This window comes from Aquarana catesbeiana, linkage group LG05 (assembly GCF_042186555.1).
Source record: "Aquarana catesbeiana isolate 2022-GZ linkage group LG05, ASM4218655v1, whole genome shotgun sequence".
Lineage (NCBI taxonomy): Eukaryota > Metazoa > Chordata > Amphibia > Anura > Ranidae > Aquarana > Aquarana catesbeiana.
In genome coordinates, this window is record NC_133328.1 from 38,199,864 (window position 1) to 38,220,394 (window position 20,531).

Consider the following 20,531-nt stretch of genomic DNA (forward strand, 5'->3'; position numbering starts at 1 on the left):
TGTTCCTCACCAAACTGTTCTTGAATGGTTGGGAGAAGTTGCTCTCAGAGGATGTTTTTCTACCATTCTATATTCATGGCTGTGTTCTTAGCAGGGCCGCTGATCCTCCTGTAGGGGGCCCGGACAGCAGGAGGATCGGTGGAGCAGAGAAGGAACAATGACAGAACAATGCCCTCTGCATCTCTCACCCAGCAACTGAAAGCCAGTTTTTCCCCCTCTTCCTCCCGCCGGCTTGCAGCTGCTGGAGGAGAAGAGACACAAAGGGCCGGATTTAGGGGTACTGGGTGGGTTGTGCTTACCCAGATTTCAGTTCTGCCCCCCTGGTCAGCCACCTCTGAGCTCCCCCCCCCCCCTGCAGGGAGACGGCAGCCTGGAGGACGGAGCGGTGAGAGGAGAAGAGGCAGAGAGAGGAAACAGCCAGGAGGAGGTGCGCTGTGTTGTGCTCTCCCCTCCTGTCAGAAGAGCGTTTATCTCTACAGTACATGAGAGAGGATCGTTCTTACTGTAGATCACATTGCATTGTATGCACGCAGTACCCCCTATCCACATTTCCTGCTGCCAGGAGGTGAACAGCCCTTGGAGGAGATAGGGGTGGTGTGTGTGTGTACAGTGCAATGCAATCTACAGTAAGAGCAATCCTCTCTCATGTACTGTATAGACCAGCGCTCTTCTAAATTGTGCTGGAAAGGGTCATTTAGGGGTGGTTGTGCTAGGAGGAGGGATTTGTGGAAATTTGTCCTAGGAGGGGATTTGTGCTTGGAGGGGAGATTTTGTGCCAGGAGGGCGTGGGGGAATTTGGCCCAAAAGGAGGGATTGGGGGGGGGGATTTGTGCTGACAGGGGGGATTTGGGGAAGATTTGTGCTAGGATAGAAAGTTTGAGAAGAAAAAGGATATGTGCTAGGCAGGTGATTTTTTGGGGTGAGGGAGATTTGTGCTAGCAGGGGGGATTCTCTTTTTTTTTGCACTGGGGGGGGGGGCATCAGGTAGGCTGTACGGGGCCCTGTGATTTCTAACAGCGGCCCTGGTTCTTAGACAAAATTGTGAGTGAGCCCCCTCCCTTGGCTGAGAAGCAACCCCACTCAGGATGCTTTACTGTTGGCATGACATGAGACTGATGGTAGCGCTCATGTTTTCTTCTCAGGACAAGGTTTTTTCCGGATGCCCCAAACAATCTGAAAGGGGATTCATCAGAGAAAATCAATTCGATATTCCAATCGCACACGTTCCTGGACAAATGGCAAAAACATTAATGGGTGCTGTAACGATTACTAGTTGGGTTCTGGAAGCATCAGACAAGAATACATCTTCGCCAGCACACCATGGACTTTAATAGAAAAAGGTCACATCACAAGGGAGGGACCTCCCTTGTGATGTGACCTTTTTCTATTAAGAACCTTTTTTGGACAATTCTGCTTGCGGATCCATGGTGTGCTGGCGAAGATGTACTCTCATCAGAGAAAATGACTTTACCCCAGTCCTCAGCAGTCCAATCCCTATACCTTTTGCAGAATATCAGTCTGTCCCTGATGCTTTTCCTGGAGAGAAGTGGCTACTTTGCTGTCCTTCTTGACACCAGGCCATCTTCCAAAGGTCTTCTCCTCTGTGTGTGTGTAGATGTCCTCACACCTGCCTGCTGCCATTCCTGAGCAAGCTCTGCACTGGTGGTGCCCCTGATCCCACAGCTGAATCAACTGTATGAGATGTTCCTGGTGCTTGCTGGACTTTCTTGGACACCCTCAAGCCTTCTTCACAAATGCAGTGGAAATGTTTTTTTTTTTTTTTTATGAGATTAAGTTAATTTTCATGGCAAAGAGGGACTTTGCAAATTATTTTAATTCATCTGATCACTCTTCATAACATTATGGAGTATATGCAAATTGCCATCAAATTGCCAAAGTCTGAGGCAGCAGACTTTGCGAAAATTAATATTTGTGTCATTCTCAAAACTTTTGGCCATGGCTGTAAATGCAGCGTACTATACAGATACAGCCTAATGTTAATGTTATATTTAGACCAAATTGCATGTAACTCCTTCAGCCATGTTGGCCATCGTCAGTGCAGTTCATGGAATCCATGACTTCTATGGAGTCTGAGACCATCACAGTGAAATAAAATTGGGGGGAGGGGAGACCTGTCATAACGGTTTTACATTTGTGCCTTGCCTAGCACATGTTCTCAAACTGCTATTGCATAGGTTTTTTAGCTTGGCATCCTAGGTTCCATATAAAATGTATAAGAAAGGAGCGCTAGCTTAGCCACTATAAAGTGAAAAGTGAATAACCAATCAAAAACTAACCAAAATAATATAAATAATCAACAAATGACTGTGAACATCAAATGACGTGTAAAAAAATATGTAGATGAAAAAATGTGTCCATAATAAAAAGTAAAAAATGTCCATACAAAAAATATTAGTAATAAATGGAAAAGTGAAAAACAGTTCAATCCAATTCCAACCCCGCTGTGTCTATAAAGTGTGCTCCAATGTAAAAAAAAAACACAGTGCTCCACCCAAAGTGAGATAATCTCTCTTCAATTCCTTTCACGCATTTTTTACACGTCATTTGATGTTCACAGTCATTTGTTGATTATTTATATTCTTTTGGTTATTTGTTGATTGGTTATTCACTATTCACTTTATAGCGGCTAAGGTAGCGCTCCTTTCTTATACATTCTATCTGCTTTTTAGTGTTTCACTAAATTAGGAGCAACAACCTTGTAGACCATTTTTCAACAGTTTATTTAGTATAGTTTTTAGGTGGCGCCCCCATTTTCTTTCTTTTTTATCCTGGGTTCCATGTTGTACTGGGGCAGGCCAGAAGAGTGTGCAGCCACTTCAGGCGATCCTGTCCAGCTACTGTTCGGCTGGCTGAAGTTAAGCTGCAACACAAGCTGCCTGCCAAATGCATGATATGTGATATGCCCACCTGGCGGAACTTGATCTTGGCCATGTCACAGCACCTGCACATGCATCAATTGGCCATAAATAAGTATATGTGTGAATATGTGACAAGGGCTGACTCTGAGATCTGGGTGACCCATGACGAGACAGGCATCTCTCTTGTGTTCCTCCTGGAGCATATACTGCATGGTGTAATAGACAAGGCACTGGAGGCACAACAGCAGGGGGATGAGCAAGACTTCCATTTTGGGGTCTGCTTTATACTGACTCTGTTCCTGTGAGACAGCACCAGTTCTTGGAAGAGCACTAGGAGAAGGAGGGTTGGGGTGAGGACGATATGGGGAAAGCTTCCAGGGGTGCGATTCACCCCTCCCAAGCACTGGGAGTTGTCTGTGGGTGGGGTGATATGATTGCGGACAATGTTGCCCTCAGGGACATTGAGGTCTTAGGTTCCTCTGCCACATGAAATTTGTGGTGAATGGATTAATTCATGCTGAAGTGTCTAAGCAAGGACCCCAGATTTTGGGCCATCAGGGAGAGGGACAGTTACTGGATTGCCACCCTTTTAGATCCACGTTACAAGGGGAAAATGCCAAAGCCCTTCCTGCCATCACAATTGTGTCACCTGCAAAAAATGCTGCAGAGGAACCTCTTAACAGCTTTCCCAGAGAGTGACAGGACCCCATTTCATGGCCAACATGCCTCAGAGAAAGGAGTAGTAGAAGTGGCAGTGGCTGCCTAAGCAAGGCGTTTGGGTCCTTCTTCGCAATGTATCACCCAGGCCTGACTTCTGGCAGCAGTCACAGGCAGAACATAACCCATATGATCAATGTGTCTATGGGGTCAATGATGAATGTGGACACCCTGACAATAGACAATCCCCTGAACTACTGCGTTTCATAGCAGGATCAGTGGCCTGAGCTTGCCCAGTAAACATTTGACCTTCTGGCTGCCCTGCAGTCAGAGTGCTTTCAGAATGGGAATTTAGTGCAGTGGGTGGTTTTGTGGCACAAAAAATAACCCAAATGAAGAGAAACCCAGCACACAGAGAAATAGATGCTGAAGCAGGATTTATCAAAGGCCCATAGAAACAGCTGGTCACTGATATTGATATGCCTAAAGTAGGGACAGAACTAGGTTAGCCAGCGGGCTTAATTGTGTGGTCTGAAATGAGAAAAATGCTATGCTTTGCCTGTGGTTGCCCTGTGGTTCGGGTGGAGAGTGAGAATCTATTCAACCTGTTGAATGTTGATACAGAGCTTCCATTACTAATTTAGGCGTATCTATAGTAATGATCTGAGACCAGAGTTTCTCTGTATAATATTTCTGCCTTGTGTATCTGGCATAATTCAAAGTAATTTTTATTTCTGGATCAAAAATTATGTGCGACATGCCTCTAATATTTCTACCATATGACCAGTGGCGTCATGAGTGGGGGCTGAGGGGGGCCCCCAAAAAGCCCCGGGTCTCGGGCATACACAACTCTATTATTAGCCCTGAGCGGGCAGCGATCTGACTCAGAGCGTGGCCGAGTGACATAGCAGGCCCTGCCTTCTGGAGCCTGCAGCGCCTATGATGGACATCCCACTAGTCCAATGCTGGGACCGTGGGACGTGTGACGCCCATCATAGGCGCTGCAGGTTCCAGAAGGCGGGAATTACAATGCGACCATGTCATTTGAGAAGATCCCCACGCGGTTCTCCTCTCCTCTTCTGGCTGCCTGCTGTCTACTGTGATGGGCGTGCCGCACACTACGGCTGAGCTGAAGGAGGAGGTCACCTAAATTCTGGTCAGGTAGGTCAGTGTGTGTCAGGTAGGTCAGTGTAGTCAGGTAGGTCAGTGTGTGTCAGTGCGTGTCAGGTAGGTCAGTGCGTGTCATTGTGGGTCAGGTAGGTCAGTGTGTGTCAGGTAGGTCAGTGTATGTCAGGTAGGTCAGTGTGGGTCAGTGTGTGTCAGGTAGGTCAGTGTGGGTCAGGTAGGTCAGTATATGTCAGTTAGGTCAGTGCGTGTCAGTGTGGGTCAGGTAGGTCAGTGCATGTCATTGTGGGTCAGGTAGGTCAGTGAATGTCAGGTAGGTCAGTGTGTGTCAGTGCATGTCGTGTGGGTCAGGTGAGTCAGGTAGGTCAGCGTGTGTCAGGTAGGTCAGTGTGTGTCAGGTAGGTCAGTGTGGGTCAGGTAGGTCAGTGTAATGGTCAGCGTGGGTCAGGTAGGTCAGTGTGGGTCAGGTAGGCCAGTGTAATGGTCAGTGTGTGTCAGGTAGGTCAGTGTGGGTCAGGTAGGTCAGTGTAATGGTCAGTGTGGGTCAGGTAGGTCAGTGTGGGTCAGGTAGGTCAGTGTAATGGTCAGTGTGGGTCAGGTAGGTCAGTGTGGGTTAGATAGGTCAGTGTAATGGTCAGTGTGGGTCAGGTAGGTCAGTGTGTCAGGTAGGCGGGTTTAGTGGTCAGCATTGATGGGCACTGGTAGGCCAGGCAGCAACCAGCAAGTGAGCTTACACAACACCCCCCTCCACACAACCCCACCGCCCCCCCCCCCCCTTCGGGCTGAAGCCCCTGGTCTTTTTGCCACCTAGCAACACCCCTGCCTATGACCCTAACATAATCTACTCATTTTTTATCTCTGATAAAAAATGGATCATTTCGAACTGCTCAAATGCAGCCTTGTAAAATGGCTTACATGATGTGTAGCTTTTCTCTGTAATATTTCTTCTTTATACCTGACATAATCCAATGTAATTTTTATCTCTGAAAAAAATGCCCTCTCTCTTCGTCTTCAAATGCAGTCTACAAAAAAAGTCTCAAATGATGTGCAGTGTGTTTTTTTTAATGTTTCTGCTTTTTTCTGGGTAAAAATGCCTTTTCTTTCCATCTTCAAATGTGGACTACTAAAAATGTTTTGATGACATGCAGTGTTTCCCTGCAATACTTCTCTGTCACATACCTGATCTGAGGCAGACTTGACGACAGGGCTTCCCTTGCGGCTGAGCGCTGAGCAGCCCTGGAGGTGGGAACAGGGCGTTCAATGCTCAAAGAAGCACAGGTGCCTTTTAAGTAACTCTGCTGGAGGTTGCCTGCAGTGGAGTCCACCGGATAGCTGGCAGCTAATCTTGAAGAACTCATGACAGGACCTCTGTTGCCCTTGGAGATGCAACAGGACCAAGGCAGAGGTCACAAGCAAGATGGCACACGAGGTAGAAGTGTGGTCAGACAGGCAGGGTCTGGCTGAAGATGCGTAGTCAGGATAAAAGCCAAGGTCATACATGGAGAGGCAAGCTAGAGAGAGGGCTGGAACATGGTCAGGAACAGTAGCCAAGGTCATACACGGGAATCAGGTTGAGCAGAGAAAATAGTAGTCAGGTAAGAGGCTAGAGTCATACACGGTAAGGCAGGAGAGGCAGGTTCTATAGCGCAAGCCATGGTCAAATCCAGGAGTCAGACAGCGGATAGGTCCAGAGACAAGCTGGGTTGGTAACAGGAGGACTAAGGAATACAGGATACACAGAAGCAAGGAGTACTGGTAGCTGAAGATCTTCCAGCAAACTCTAAGTACAGCCATTGTCCTTATATTGAGCGTTTGGCACCAGTTCTGGCAGCAGGTGTGCGTGAAAATGCTAACTCGCACATTCGTGCATTTCTATGCAAACGAGCATGGCCACGTATGTTATTGGCAACTATGCAAGGTCCTTTCTTCAGGACATGCACATTTTTGTTCTGCTGTCTTCTTCTAAGCACAGGTGTTTTACGTTTGTTCTGAATACCTCCCTGACATTCTGCCTCTTGTGTCTGACATAAATCACTATAATTTTTATTTGTCAGGATAAAAGCCAAGGTCATACATGGAGAGGCAAGCCAGAGAGAGGGCTGGAACATGGTCAGGAACAGTAGCCAAGGTCATACACGGGAATCAGGTTGAGCAAAGAAAATAGTAGTCAGGTAAGAGGCTAGAGTCATACATGGTAAGGCAGGAGAGGCAGGTTCTATAGCGCAAGCCATGGTCAAATCCAGGAGTCAGACAGCGGGTAGGTCCAGAGACAAGCTGGGTTGGTAACAGGAGGACTAAGGAATACAGGATACACAGAAGCAAGGAGTACTGGTAGCTGAAGATCTTCCAGCAAACTCTAAGTGCAGCCATTGTCCTTATATTGAGCGTTTGGCACCAGTTCTGGCAGCAGGTGTGCGTGAAAATGCTAACTCGCACATTCGTGCATTTCTATGCAAACGAGCATGGCCACGTATGTTATTGGCAACTATGCAAGGTCCTTTCTTCAGGACATGCACATTTTTGTTCTGCTGTCTTCTTCTAAGCACAGGTGTTTTACGTTTGTTCTGAATACCTCCCTGACATTCTGCCTCTTGTGTCTGACATAAATCACTATAATTTTTATTTGAGGTTTTTTTTAAACCTGCCTTGTCTCTCCCTCTTACATTACTGCCCAAACAAGCTGCTTAGATACTATGCAGCCACTTTCCTTTATACAGTATATGATTTTTTCCTCGAAATGTGGCTTGTAAATTTTATTTCAACAACTACCTAGTTTCTGGAATGTGGGGTTGTAGTTTAGAAGTGTTTAGTTCACTCTATGTTGACATTTTTGTAGAAAACACAGCATTGTACTGCACTAAAAGAAGTTCCCAAGCTATGCTGTGAAACATGTTTTGCTTCTGTGTGGCAATTATTATGAAGTTGAGGGATTTAAGTTTATTTTATTTTGAAGTGTAAGCCTTCCAATAGCTTTTATTTCTGATTATTTCAGATTTTTCTTTCTATTTCTATTTTCAATTTTTTTAACTCAAGTAATTTTACTACTATTCCTACTCAGGAATTCATTGGTCTACTAGCAGATTGGCAGATCTTGAGCAGAATACAGGGAAACCTAATGGTAGTGTTAAAAATGGGTGCAGCAGAATATGGCTTCGGTGTATGAGGTACGAGGGATGACTGAAAGGTTGCAGAAAGTGTGCATTAACTATACCAGTTTTTATAGTTGTGTTGTTACCACTGGGTAAAAGACAAGAGGAAGCAATGCATGCGACAGGGGGAGAAGGTATTTGACCAACCCTACATGCCCTGAATCAGTGTAATGATGACAGGATCACTTTACCCCCCCCCCCAAGGGCAGCCTATAATTTATATGCATTTCTGGGTAAAGCTGGGAAACGTTATGGCTCCTGGCAGGTTTTTTATTGCTGTCAGTGTACCTGCTGGGGAGACTACACCTTACTTTTGTCAGAACAGAAAGTGTCTATAGGAATAAGAGAGGGCGGGTTGGGGGGTATTGGGACTTTAAATGAGGCACAATAAACATGTGACAAAGTTGGGGCTTTAAATGAGGTACATCACTAACAGTCAATGAATGTATCATATATAAATCAAATAAGAATTCATACGTCCAAGAAAACGAAAATATCATTATAAAAATATTTTTTTTATTGAAAAGCCTTGTTAGCAAATAATAAATAGTATACATCATGGTTACAGCAGTTCATATGATCAAATAACATGATAATAAAATAAAACCATACCCCACTAAGCTTGAGGATATAGGGTAGGAAGTTAGAAACATAAGAGACCACACATACAATGTATATACATAATTGATAAAAATAGGTTTCACTATACATTTAAACGCATGATTGTAACATAAAAATTGCATCCTATAACTCTCTACGCGTTTCGCGGGATTCCACTTCTTCAGGAGCAGGTGCAATCAGCTTATAATTCAACTTCACAATATAGCACTTGGTGTAAAGGTTCATCTGGTGATGTCCATACTGGGAACTGTGGGAGTGACACAATAAGATGTAGCAAATTTTGGTGGACTGTATGGAGAATAAAATCTCTATTGTAGGATACATAATGGGAAAACTAGCGATCTGTATAAGATTCTGATATTGCCTACCAATACCATATTCAAAAATAAAGTCTCGAACGTCTCCAGAAGGATAACCTTTTCTTTACATTGTTATCCTTCTGGAGACGTTCAAAACTTTATTCCTTAGTCAGAGAAGGGAAATGTTCTCCACAGTCCCTGGGTACACTACTATAGTGGTGCACCAAGTGGAGACCTCGGGACAACTACCACTAAGACAGGCGGCTTGCCGGATACCTGATGCAGTGAGAGAGGGAATGCGTCATGAGATTAAGGAAATGCTTGAGTTGGGAGTCATTGAGCCGTCCAGCAGCCCCTGGGCTTCCCCGGTTGTCCCTGTACCGAAGCGGGACGGCACGACTCACTTCTGTGTAGACTACCACAGATTAAATAATTGCACCACCACTGACACTTACCCTATGCCCCATGTGGATGATCTGTTAGATCGCATCGCTCAGGGAAAATTGTTGACAACCTTTGACCCATGCAAAGGTGCAAAGGGTACTGGCAAATTCCTCTGGATGCGGAATCTATTCCTAAGTCGCCGTTCATTACCCCATTTGGCCTATACAAGTCTAAAGTAATGCCATTTGGGATGAAGAATGCACCGGTGACTTTCCAGAGGATGGTAGATGGACTCCTTGATAGCCTCCAGGACTATGCTTGTGCATATCTGGACGACATTGTGATCTACAGCGATACCTGGCAAGACCATCTGGTTCACCTGGGTGTCCTGTTAGACCGCATCAAGGCTGCAGGACTAACCATTAAGCCAGAGAAATGCAGCATAGGGATGTCCGAGGTACAGTACCTTGGACATCAAGTAGGCAGTGGACAACAATAACCCAAGCCTGCTAAGATTGAGGCAGTTGCCAACCCCCCGTACTAAAATCCAGGTCCTGACTTTCCTTGGCACAGGTGGGTACTATAGGAAGTTTGTCCCGGAATTTAGTTCCATCGCTGTAACAAGGGGTTAAATTCTGTGTTACATTTATTCATAGATTCATTTATATATTTACCCTTTTAGATATGTGGTCAGTAAATGCAATGATTAAAACACACAAAACAAAGAATGTAATAAAAGAGATTTACTTAGCTTCGATTAAAGATGTAAATTCCAACCTTATCTCTACGGACGCTCTTTTACGGTGCTCACTGACCACAATCTATTAATCTGGCTTAATCGAGTCTCTGGGGATAATGGACGTTTGTTAGATAGAGCGTGGCCCTGCAGCCTTACAATTTTACCATCCAGTATCGGCCAGGAAAGCAGAAGCCCCAAGCTGACCTGTGGTGGACCTAGCTGGGTCTGCCGGACAATGGGACAAGGGGGGGCACTGTCACGGACACTGGCTGCAGGACCTTTTCTACCCACATTCACCCTGTTATTTATTATGGCTATATTCCTCTTTTTGTTACATTTTTGAGAGACTGTTTTCTTAGATTTGCCCAAAGACTATTCTTAGTTTATTTAATTCTGAACAATACATGTTCATTGAAAGAGCTGGCCACATTGACCTCTGGAGCCGGACAGTCGGGTCATCTGGGCTGCCTTAAGTGCTGTGTTAATTAACATGTTAATTATATCATTATCAGCTAAGTTGTTGCTAGGGGGGGAAAGGGGGGAAGTAGCCATGATGTCTGCAGTTTGCTAATGAACATCTGAATGATTCAGAGGAGAACTGGGTGAAAGTGTTGTGGTCAGAGACCAAAGTCGACCTCTTTGGCATCAACTCAACTCGCTGTGTTTGGAGGAGGAGGAATGCTGCCTATGACCCCAAGAACACCATCCCCACCGTCAAACATGAAGGTGGAAACATTATGTTTTTCTGCTAAGGGGACAGGACAACTTCACCACATCAAAGTGACGATGGATGGGGCCATGTACTGTCAAATCTTGGGGCATTGAAAATGCCAGGGCATTGAAAATGGGTCATGGATGGGTATTCCAGCATGACAATGACTCAAAACACTGCCAAGGCAACAATGGAGTGGCTCAAGAAAAAGCACATTAAGCTCCTGGAGTGGTCTAGCCAGTCTCCAAACCTTAATCCCATAGAAAATATGTGGAGGGAGCTGAAGGTTCGAGTTACCAAACGTTAGCCCCGAAACCTTAATGACTTGGAGAGGATCTACAGAGGAGTGGGACAAAATCCATCCTGAGATGTGTACAAACCTGGTACCCAACTACAAGAAATGTCTGACCTCTGTGATTGCCAACAAGGAAACTGCCACCAAGTACTAAGTAACATTTTGTGAAGGGGGTCAAATACTTATTTCACTCATTAAAATGAAAATACATTTATAACTTATTTGAAATGCATTTTTCTGGATATTTTTGTTGTTATTCTGTCTCTCACTGTTAAAATAAACCTGCCATTAAAATTATAGACTGATCCTTTTCTTTGCCAGTGGGCAAAAGTACATAATCAGCAGAGGATCAAATACTTTTTCCACTCACTGTATGCTGATACACTGGAGTGCCAGCTTTTCCTTGCATGTATTCAGGAATGCCCTGTGTGGCAGGGGTGTGTAAATCTCAGGATGGGATGGACAGAAATGCAAATCCTTTGACAGGTAAAACGTTTCCATTATATGTTTTTTTTATCAATGCCTTTAGTCTTGTGCCTGGAGTTCAGCTTTGACTTGAAGTTTGGTTATCTTTGTAAATACATTTGACTTGCATTTTCATCCATAAATGTAATCATTCATCTGTGTAACTCCTAATATGTTCATAATTTACTGCAGAAAGTACATTGTCACATTCTGTATATATAGTGAACATTACTTGAGGCTTAGTTATGTCATTTGCTCTTCCTGGAAAGACGGCCGCCAACACGTAGGTGATAATATCCCCACTTTGTGCGTCAATCTATATTACACCGTCTCCACATGAATTATTCACTGTGGTGTCCCCGGGCATTAAGCTGTTTATTGGAAAGAAGAAAAAATGACACGGCACAAGAAGTAGAAGAAGCCTCACTTATCATTTTACAGCTTAAAGGGTAAATCCACTAAATATTTATATATATATATATATATATATATATATATATATATTGGGGGAAATAAGTATTTGATCCCCTGCAGATTTTGTAAGTTTGCCCACTTGCAGCGAAATGAAGGGTCTATAATTGTCATCATAGGTTATTTTAAATGAGTAAAATAAGTATAGTATTTGATCCCCTACCAACCAACAATAATTCTGGCCCCCACTGACTGGCTACAGTATGTGCTCATGTGGTACACAGATTAGTCCTGTCAATTTAAGAAGGCGCTCCTAACGACAACTTGTTATGTGTAAAAAGACACCTGTCCACATAATCTTTTTCTTCCATTCAAACCTCATGGGCAAGACCAAAGAGCTGTCAGAGGACGTCAGGGACAAGACTGTAGACCCGCTCAAGGCTGGAATGGGCTACAAGACCATCAGCAAGAAGCTTGGTGAGAAGGTGACAACTGTTGGAGCGATTATTCGCAAATGGAAGAAATACAAAATAACCATCAATCGCCCTCGGTCTGGAGCTCCATGCAAGATTTTGCCTCATGGGGTAAGGATGATCATGAGAAAAGTGAGGGAGCAGCCCAGAACTACACAGGAGGAGCTTGTGAATGATCTCAGGGCAGTTGGGACCGCAGTCACCAAACAAACCATTGGTAACACAATACGCCACCGTGGATTGAAATCATGCCACACCCGCAAAATCCCCCTCCTCAAGAAGGCAAATGTACAGGCCCATCTGAACATTGCCATTGAACATCTAAACATCTAAAAGTATTGGGAGAAAGTGTTGTGGTCAGATAAGACCAAAATTGAGCTCGTTGGCATTAACTCAACTCGCCGTGTTTGGAGGAAGAAAAATGCTGACTATGACCCTAAGAACACCATCCCTACAGTCAAGTACGGATGTGGAAACATCATGCTTTGGGGCTGTATCTCTGCTAAAGATAAAGGCCGACTTTGCCACATCGAGGGGCCATGAATGGAGCCATGTATTGTAAAATCTTGGATGAGAACCTTCTTCCCTCAACCAGAACACTGAAGATATAGTAGATCGTAGATGGTTCTTCCAGTATGACAATGACCCAAAACATACCACCAAGGCAACAAAGGAGTGGCACAAGAAGAAGCAGATTAAGGTCATGGAGTGGCCTAGTCAGTCTCCAGACCTTAATCCTATAGAAAATGTATGGAGGGAGCTGAAACTTCAAGTTGCCAAGCGACAGCCAAGAAACCTTAAGGATTTGGAAAAGATCTGTAAAGAAGAGTGGACCAAAATCCCTCCTGAGATGTGTTTAAACCTGGTAACCAACTACAAGAATTGTCTTATCTCTGTACTTGCTTACAAAGGTTTCTCCACCACCAAGTACTAAGTCATGTTTTGCTTGGTGATCAAATACTTATTTTACTCACTGACCTGCAATTCAATTTATAATATTTGTATCATGTGTTTTTTTTTTCTGGATTTTTGGTTGATATTCTGTCTCTATTATTTAAAATACACATATGATAACAATTAAAGACCCTTTATTTCTTTGTAAGTGGGCAAACTTACAAAATCTGTTATACCATTTATTTAAAAAAAATACTTCTCCTTTTTAATCAGTTTTTTTTAATCTGTAAAATTCAATGCAATATGACTACCTGGAGGCAGAAATGTTATTTCCGCTTGTGTGATTGGCTCACTGATTTTCCCAGAAATCTGCACTAATGTACAAGCCAAATTTTAGGCGTCCCCTGCAATAGGAATTTCAGTTTTGGTAAGATACTTCCCAAAGGTTAAACACTTAAATACTAAGGGGATGCAGACACTGCAGCTTTTTGTATCAGAATACTGAGCGGGCACCAGGTAAATATAATAAACCTGACCCGCATATTCAGAACACGGGGAACACAAGGTAGAAACCTGCAACAAAGCTTATTACAATCCCCACAATGTACATTAAATATTCAGAGGGGGGTGTTTTTTTTTTTCCTCAACAAAAAGTGGAGTTGCTATCAACCATTCAGAGAAATTGATGTAAGAGATCCCACACCTACACAGTAAGTGAGATACTTGGCTCTCGTTTACATGATGTTGCTGAGTTGCTTTGATGTATGTAGCATCCAAGTCTTAAACAGGGCTGCTAATAAATCTAGTTGTGCTAGGTGGTAACTAGCCTGGCTAATTGGTAGGTTGATCCACTGATTTTGGTCCTAAGTCTGAGTTTGGTGTAGTCTCTTTTTTCTGTCAATAGGTGGCACTGTTACTTTTGGCATTAGAATGATAGATTACCATAAATTCAGGTAATGGGTAACTTGGTTGTCTCAGCCAATCAGCAGGAGTTTCTTTGGTCATGTGTATGTTGGGATAGGCTATTTATTTGGGAGTCAGGTGACCGGAGTTCTTCCCGCTCGAGGCTGTGGCCTGGGTAGGTGTGTGTTAAGAAGCTCCTGGTTGTTAGGCCTGAACCCTGAAGCCTATCCAGGAGGCATGCTGGCTGCTAGGTCCACTTAAGGCCTATCCAGCAGTTCAGGGTCCCGCAAAGGAGGATCAGCCAAGGTTAAGCCCGAAGCCTGGGGCGGAACCGCCGATTTTAGAGGCTCGGCTTGAGGGTAGCCTTCTCTTGAGCTAAAGGAGAAGCAGTTGCCACAAAGGGAGGACCGCTCCTGTTACCGGAGGCAGGTTTGGAAGGGATGAAGTTCTGAAGGAGTACCTTGAGCAGACGCTTTACTAGCTGGGGACAGTGAAGTAGTGGCAGGCATGTACTGGCCATTGGGACTAAAGGGAGTTTCCCGGTAGGCCGATTGCTCAGTGGGCCAGTTTCAGTGACAGCTCCTGTCTGTGCTGACTATAATGCCGCGTACACACGGTCGGACTTTTCGTCTACAAAAGTCCAACGGACGCCGACGGACTAAAGCTGGCTGGTAATCCGATCGTGTGTGGGCTTCTCCGGACTTTCAGCAGACTTTTTCAGCCTCAAATCCGACGGACTTTAGATTTGAAACATGCTTCAAATCTTTACGTCGTAACTACGACGGACCCCGAAATCCGCTCGTCTGTGTGCTAGTCCGACGGACAAAAACCCATGCTAGGGCAGCTATTGGCTACTGGCTATGAACTTCCTTATTTTAGTCCGGTGTACGTCATCACGTACGAATCCGTCGGACTTTTGTGTGGTCGTGTGTAGGCAAGTCCGTTCGTTAGAAAGTCTGCTGCAAGTCCGCCGAAAGTCCGCCGGAAGTCTGTCGGACAGGCTGTCGGACTTTTGTAGACGAAAAGTCCGACCGTGTGTACGCGGCATAATGGTCTGCATCCGGAGTGTCACTCACTGTGTGCTGTCTCCCTGTGCATATTTGCTGCTGTGCAGTGTGCAGGGCACAGTCCATCCGGGCAATGCTGTGTGTGCACGATTCGGATTGGTGGCTGCAAGAGGGAGTGACACAGACACACAGCATCTTTCCTGTGATTGCTTCCCCCATCGCACCTAGGGTTGCCACATTTTCCAGCCTGGACTGAGAAGTTCTGGGGGTCTCTGTAGTGGAAATTCCCAGGTCTCCCACTAGCCTGTACTAAATAGTGCTGCTCTCCCTGGTGTTCATCCCCGGTTACCTACACTCCCCCCTCTCCACTCCCTGGTCAGCAGATGGCTGGGAACTTTGATGGCCATGCCTCACTCCCGGAGGGATTGTTTCTGCTCTGCACAGGGGCATCACTGACATGTGCTGAGGAAGACCTGGCCCTGAAGGACCTTCAGAGCCAAAGCCCAGGATGTGGTGAGTGGAGGCAGGAGGCCAGCTATGAGCTGAAAAGTGGACTGTCACCTGCCAGCTGTTGTGGAACCAGAACTCCCAGCGTGCCCTGACAGCTTCTGCTGGACTTCTAGCCTACCCCTATACTGTCTATATACTACCCTAGCCTGTTCGTATACCACCCTGGCCTGTCCGTATACCACCCTAGCCTGTCAGTATACCACCCTGGCCTGTCCGTATACCACCCTAGCCTGTCAGTATACCACCCTGGCCTGTCCGTATACCATTCTTGTCTGTCCGTATACCACCATAGCCTGTCTGTATACCACCCTGGCCCCTCTGTATACCACCCTGGCCTGTCCGTATACCCCCCTAGCCTGTCAGTATACCACACTGGCCTGTCAGTATATCACCCTGGCCTGTCCGTATACCATTCTGGCCTGTTCATATACCACCCTAGCCTGTCTGTATACCACCCTGGCCTGTCTGTATACCACCTTGGCCTGTCTGTATACCACCCTGGCCTGTCTGTATACCACCCTAGACTGTCAGTATACCACCCTGGCCTTTCAGTATTCCACCCTGGCCTGTCTGCATACCACCCTGTCCTGTCTGTATACCACCCTGGCCTGTCCGTATACCATTCTGGCCTGTCCATATACCCTTCTGGCCTGTCAGTATACCACCCTGGCCTGTCTGTATACCACTCTAGCTTGTTTGTATACCACCCTAGCCTGTCAGTATAACACCCTGGCCTGTCAGTATACCACCGTGGCCTGTTTGTATACCACCCTACCTGCCAGTATACCACCCTGGTCTGTCTGTATACCACCCTGGCCTGTCCGTATACCATCCTAGCCTGTCGGTATACCATCCTAGCCTGTCTGTATACCACCCTAGCCTGTCCGTATATACCACCCCAGCCTAACGGCGAGCTGAGCTTAAGGATCTATAGTGGGATACTGTGAGTTCAGCTGGAAGATCTACAGTAGGATACTGTGAGAGAATTTGTTGCTATAGGAGACAGCGGTTGCTACAAGATACAGATTGCTGCATTCAGCTTAAACTCCCTTTTTCTGTATTGCTGTCTGCCCAGTTCTATTTTTGTTTGGGGAGTTTGCCTTAATTGCTATTGCATTTGCCTAAGGGTGTCCTGTGCCCTAAACCCTCTCTCCCCAATGTTCCTGTTAAGAGAAATAAAACTCTCTTTGTTCATTTTTACAAAAAGTGACTGGCGCCCAATCTTTTCACCTTGCACCACACCCACTATACCTAGTTACCTGCACCCTGAGGAGGAATGACAGTTCTCCCTGGCTCTGGGGGTCACCATCAGGCCCTTGGAAATCGGGGTGACCGCTACATGTGTATCATTGAATTTACCTGCATTTATCCATGAGGAAAAACACAGGTAATTGCACATAGGGTAAACGGGCCCCCTACAGCTTTACAGTTGCCTGATCACTTCCACACCCCCACAACGTACCACCCACCCAACTACCCCTGCTGGTACCCCAACAGCTCTGCTGTTCCTCTGTAGACCTGGAGCAGTCATGGCAGGTGTCGGCCAGTGGAACAGAAGGAGCTTGAACATCTGTTTGCTAATTTCCCTTCTAGTGAATGAATCTGGAAGTGACATCAGGATTCAGCGCTGTCATGAGCACTATATGTATATTATATTATGCCCAAAACATTTTTGTTTATGATTTATTATAAATGTATTTTATTTTAACTAATTGTAACTATGCATATTTAGGGTTATATTTATCAATAATTTACTGAAGAATTTGAATAAGTAATAGATATGCACCTGTGAGATTCGCTGGGATTCACCTTACATTCTATAGTCACATTTCCCGATTCACAATAGGATAATTGTGCACTAGGCGCATACATCTGCCAGTGAACAGCCTTCATCTCTTATGTGTACAGTATTGGGGGAGAAGGCAAATCTGCTAGCAATAGCTGAGCTGTCCATGGTGCTGAAACTGTATTTATACACTAGGAGGAGCATTTAACGTCATTTTTTTAAAACTTCTTAACGTCGACGCCACCCGGCCCTAGTAAGAGGTTTATGATGCCGGGAGGCTGGGCGGGGCTTAAGAGCATGTGACCGCCGTGATTGGCTGTCACAGCGATCACATGATCTGAAAGCTTTTGGTTTGGTGCCGGTAACTGTGTCAGGAGCATGCACCATGTGCGCTCTTGGGACAGTTGTGTGGACAGCAATTCACGCAAATATGTGGCCCCTCGGCACTAAGGGCCAGGCGCTGAGAGGCTGCATATTTGCATGTGGCCAGCGCCAAGGGGCTAAAGCAGATCTTCACTGCATCTGAGCACCATAAACTGAAAATGCTATTTGATTAATTTTTAATATTCAAAGCAAACTCCCCCATCCATCCATGTCTCCATGCTTTGTTTTGTTGAGAAATCACTTTGAAAAACACCCCCTAACATTTGTGGCAATAGTCATCTTAACCACACCCCGCCTACGCCATTTAGCAGAATGACGTGCGCAAAGTGGTATGACGTCCAGCCGGCTAAGCCGCTAGTGCGCGCCCGCGACGGGACGCAGCGCAGGGATCAGTGGTGTGTCAATCTGTAGTAGGCTCTTTACCATGTAATCAGCTGTGTCCAATCACAGCTGATCACAATGTAAACAGGAAGAGCCGTTTATCGGCTTTTCCTCCACTCGCACTGACAGGCACAAGTAGAGGAGATCCGATCGGCTGCTCTCCTGACAGGGGGGTCTGCGCTGATAAGCGGCGCATTGATTATCGGTGCAGACCCATTGAGGATGCCCACTTGAGACCACCAGGGATGCCTACTTCAGACCACCAGGGATGCCCACTTCAGACCACCAGGTGAGCCCACCAGGGTGCCAATCAGTGCAAATCAGTGCCCATTAGGATGGCACTCTGTGCTAATCAGTGATGCCTGTCAGTGCCTCCTGATCAGGGCTGCCTATCAGTGACCATCAGTGCCACCCATCAGTGACGATCAGTGCAGCCTATCAGTGCCGACTATGAGTGCACATCAGTGCCACCTATGAGTGCCCATCAGTGCCACCTATCAGTGCCCATCAGTGCATAGATTGAATAAGCATAGTTACATAGTAGGTGAGGTTGAAAAAAGACATAAGTCCATTAAGTCCAACCTATAGGTGTGATTATATGTCAGTATTACATTGTATATCTCTGTATGTTGTGGTCGTTCAGGTGCTTATCTAATAATTTTTTGAAACTATCGATGCTCCCCGCTGAGACCACCGCCTGTGGAAGGGAATTCCACATCTTTGCCGCTCCTACAGTAAAGAACCCTCTGCATAGTTTAAGGTTGAACCTCTTTTCTTCTAATTTTAATGAGTGGCCACGAGTCTTGTTAAACTCCCTTCCGCAAAAAAGTTTTATCCCTATTGTGGGGTCACCAGTATGGTATTTGTATATTGAAATCATATCCCCTCTCAAGCGTCTCTTCTCCAGAGAGAATAAGTTTAGTGTTCGCAACCTTTCCCCATAACAAACATCCTCCAGACCCTTTATTAGCTTTGTCGGACTTCTTTGTACTCGCTCCATTTCCAGTACATCCTTCCTGAGGACTGGTGCCCAGAACTGGACAGCATACTCCAGGTGCGGCCGGACCAGAGTCTTGTAGAGTGAGAGAATTATCATTTTATCTCTGGAATTAATTCCCTTTTTATGGAATGCCAATATTCTGTTTGCTTTGTTAGCAGCTTGGCATTGCATGCCAGTACTTTTTCAGTGTCTGTTCTCTTTTGTTTTTGTTTTTTTTGTTTTTATTTTTTATTTAAGGTATGCAGTAGAACACAACAGCATGGCATGGCATACCATAGTCGATGAAATCCATTATTAGACATTAATACAACTTCAACAGAGACTCAATGGGTATCAACGAAGTAACAGACAAGGTTCCAGCACAGTAATATAAATATCTGTAAACTGTGGCTTGTAGCCTCTACAACAAATATATCCTGTATTATATCTTGTACTGTGGTGGAAGACAAATAGAGAAATTTGGTTGACATGAACATACCTGGGGGGGGGGGGGGGGCGGGATCACTGACTAGCATGTACTGAACCTGAAGCCTTTGCTTGCCCTCATGCATGGTGATCTGGTTCACCAGGGACCATTGGGGGGACAGGTAGGTGGTATGAAAGCCTCCACCCTTGCCTGCTTGTCAGCATCAGGCACTGATGGTTTGTCAGGGATTCCTCTTTTCTTTTTGGAACCCCTCTCAAAGCACCCTGCTCCCCTGTAATTATGAAAAGAATCCAGTTTCTTATTAGCATAGACATGCTGGTCTGGTTAGATTTAGGAGGAAGGCCACCCTAAATAGATTTTTTTTTATTGATGATTTTAATGATTCTTATTGATTAATAATTACCAGTGTAATAAGCCATGTATGCTGTAGCACTAACAGTTCCTTTCTGAGAAACCCCTTAAACCAAGTCATCAAGAATTGTGGAAGGGAGGTACTGTAGGTGGTAAAAAAGCCTTTTTCCTTGCCAGTTCCCCATGGGTTACCAAAGAGCCTGGTGCTTATCAGCATCAGGCAAGGATGGTCTTGCAGGGGGATTCGCTTTTTGGACGGGGGGGGGACCTCTCAAGGCACCTTCCTCACAATTCTGAATGTGAGATTTGGGCTGGTATCAACAGGGAGTCTGGACTCAAGACTGAACCCAGGATCTTTGCTGCATCTGGCAGTAGCTCTTCTTGCTGAGCCACAGGAAATGCTGGACTTATTAAAAGTCAGTAGCTACAGTTTTTGATGCTGCTGACTCTTAACTTTCACTTCAGAGACTGGAGCTCCGATTTAAGGTGGTTGTTAATACACTTCTACTAAATCATCTTATCCCCTCTGTACCATAATAATAAGTGTCCCTATGTACATGGTACATAGGGACACAGGGGTACAGAGGGGATAAGACGATTTAGTAGAAGTTATGAGAGCAGTAGGGGTGCAGGGGGAGGGGGGGGGGCGCTGGTACGAGCAGACAGCCAGGGAGGGGAG